Source organism: Chinchilla lanigera, unplaced genomic scaffold, assembly GCF_000276665.1.
Source record: "Chinchilla lanigera isolate Chin_1 unplaced genomic scaffold, ChiLan1.0 scaffold00011, whole genome shotgun sequence".
NCBI lineage: Eukaryota > Metazoa > Chordata > Mammalia > Rodentia > Chinchillidae > Chinchilla > Chinchilla lanigera.
In genome coordinates this window covers 33,244,034-33,247,340 of record NW_004955412.1, presented here as the reverse complement: position 1 = coordinate 33,247,340, position 3,307 = coordinate 33,244,034, and positions in this window count along the sequence as shown.

Genomic DNA, 3,307 nt, shown 5'->3' with positions numbered 1-3,307 from the left:
CAACCAATACTGGTTATCTGAGGCTAAGAAACTCATTTATTTTTTTTTTTTTTTTTTGGTTTTTGGTTTTTCTCCGGTACCAAAAACCGAACTCACGACCTTGCGCTTGCCAGGCAGGCGCTTTTGCCGCTGAGCTAAATCCCCAGCCCCAAGAAACTTATTTTTAAAGTATGAACTCCGAGTGCTGAGTTATTTTGCCTGGGACCAATTTCTCTCTTTCTCTGACCTGCAGTCTCATCTTCAGCAACATGATGCTCATCACAGCCACCTCACAAAATCAGCTTTGAGGATTAGATTCTCAAACACAGTTAGGCAGGGGTGTTGGCATAGGACCTGGTGTGTGTAGCTAGCTATAAAACCAACCTTAGTCTCTTCTTTCATCTTCCCTCAGGGTTCCTCTCCATGTTTTCCCTTTCCTGAGCTTTTGCAGAAGAAAATTTGGGCTACATTTATTTATTTACAAACTAAAATCATATTTATATGTTATTTCTTGATAGAAATTCAAAAAGCAGAAACATATTTCTGAGTCTTTGGTTTGTTCAAGGACATAATCTTGGGAAATGTCACCAGTAACATGCCATCAAATATCCCGGGAGCATTGAAAAATGGAGTAGAATGTAATTTTCAGTCTAAGAAACATGTATGGTATAGCTCACAGAAGAGAGGTACAGTGGATACAAGCTGGGAGGCAGAATGTCTGTCTTCAAGAAAGTATTGGCCCAGACAAGAAAGCATAGCATGAGCTGTGGGCAGAGAGGGTGACTCAGTGGTCAAGCATATGTTTAGCAAGCATGAGGCCCTAAGTGCCATCCCAGCATGTGTAAAAGCTCAGCACAACAGAGTAGATTTTGTGCACTGGCCAGAAGAGTTCAGTAAGGGGCACACACCTCCCACACACTGGGAGGTCTCCAGGCACACTTCCAGAAGAGGGGACATGGAGTTGAGTTTTAAAGGAGCAGAAGAAATTATCCAGCAACTAAGAGAATAAAGAAACAAGTGAGCAACAGCAGAGGGTCATCCTTGGTGAACACACAGAGGTGTGAGAAGCACAGCAAGGCCGAGAAACTGCCATTGCTGATGACCACAGGAGAGGCCAGGGCAAGGCCATGGGGCGGATGACGAGTAAAGGGGAGGACAAGGTTCAGCATTTCTCGAAAATCTTTTTGGATTTTAGCTAAAATAAACAATAGAAATATGAAGGACTTTATCAGGAGCATGACTAAGTTGGCTTTGCAGTTTGTAAAGATTTTCCAAGCAGCAGGGCAGGTTAATTGGGCATCAGTCAAAACAGCAAGAGGGAAACATCTATACCAGGTGAAACACAGTGAGCAGGGCTAGGAAGAAGCAAGGAAACTGGAAAGACTTTGAGGGTCGACTTGATGGAAGCCATGGGAAGGCTGAGATGACAGAGATTTCAAATATAGTGAGTATTCCAAGTTTGCAGTTCAGCCAACTGGATGGAAAATGGATGATCATGAAAACAGCGGAATCTGAAGCAGTTCTGCACAGTTTTTGACACATCCCATTTCTAGGATCTGTAGAGCCTCCAGGTGGAGATGTTTAAGCACCATCAGCATTTTCCTGAGTCATCTAATTATATCCACTGCCATCCACAAGGGATGCCTGATTTCCTTTCTTTGCCTTCCACTTTAATTCCATAGGAACTTTGGCTCCTTGGATCATCCATCTGCAACTTAATTTCTCATCCTTCATTTCCTCTGTATCTTGATTTTTGCCTTTAAAAGGTGCTGCCTTTATTGCTTGTTGTGATAGAAGGGTGGAGAGCAGCTCTCTGATTACACAAGCAGGAAGTAGCGGATGAATTAAGCAAGGAAGGGGGAGACAGCACAGCTGCCCCACTGAGCAGATGGGGTTTGGCCCTCCTTCTGTCTAATGCAAAGGGTCAGACCATTGCTTACTGGGTGATGTGAGAAGAGCTGAACTCTGAGCTGAGCAGGTTCATACATATTTCTGTTTTTATGACTTACCTGCACATTGCAGAGACATGGTCCTCTTTGTGTTTATATCATACAGCCTGATGCTCACCTGCTTGCATATTCTAGGAAGATTTTTATGCTTCCAAGCCTCATCAGAGAGCCTACCTCTGATTAGGAGGAGCATGACTTCAGAATATAGATTTACATTTAATTCTGTTTAGTGTTTCTCCAATGATCCCACAGAGGCCCTCCTAAAAGGGGGTTGAGTCTCAGCAGAGTGTCCTACTATCAGGCGGTGTCCAAGCGGCCTTGTCAGATATGGCTATCTGTGCAAGAGCCACATAAGGCCAGATCCCTTTGTGCACAGCTCAAGAGTCTGTCAATTAGGAGCAAACTGAGTTTCAATCCTGGCTCTGCCATATCCTGCTCATGTGCCTGAGAGTGTATAGAAAATCTCCCACAGCCTCATCTCCTCACCCTAACATAAAGCTTATAAGGACTCCCTCCATGAGGTTGCCATTTGAATCAGAGAAGGCATGAGGCGAAACTCACTGGCACACTCTCTGCCTGTCACAGAGCAGCAGCCAGTCAGGCAATGCCATTCCTCCTTCTCTGTTCCATCTTTCCCCTCTTCCAAACCAGCTTCATCTTCTTCATGTGATGGCATGGACATCCCAGTGGAAGGGATGGCCCTGAAGAACTACTACACTCAGATTTGTGGCTGAGGCCACATGAAATAAAACATGTGTCAGCTTCTGTGGGTTCTGTAATATCCACTCCCCTCTCCCTTCCTCCATACTCTGGTCCAGTTGTGTGAGTACAAGCAAGCCAAATCCAAGTGCACAGAGGAAGTCTGCTACCTGGGCCCTCGCCATGTATAGGGGCTTTCTGGAGCTACCCTTAAGGAATAAAAAGGTTAAGTGTCCCTGGGACCTATGTCTTTTATGCATGATCTTGTTCCCTACATGGTGGATTTACAAGGATAGTTGCTCTGGTTACAAGACCAAATCACTTCCGTTTCTATCTCTGTCACTAAAGGTCTCAGGGGAATCAGCTTATTAGAGAAATAGTTGCTGCATGATTGAGTCAGCTAAGACAGTAAAGGGACTCATTGGAAGTCCTCAGATACAAAGGCACTGATTCTCCTCTTGACGCAGCCAGTGTTAATCTCCGTGCTCTGGCAGCACGGACAGCTCCATTTGTAATTGCTCTCTGTTTCATATTTTGCAGCTTGTGTGCTGAGTCAGTCTGCTCGTTTGAATGTGTCCCTTTTGATGTCAGTGCCTTGCTGAGTTACTCTCGAAATTCCCTATTGTCCCTGCCTGTCTCTTTCCTGGATTGATCTCTGTTCTACGGGCAGTTTCAGTGCT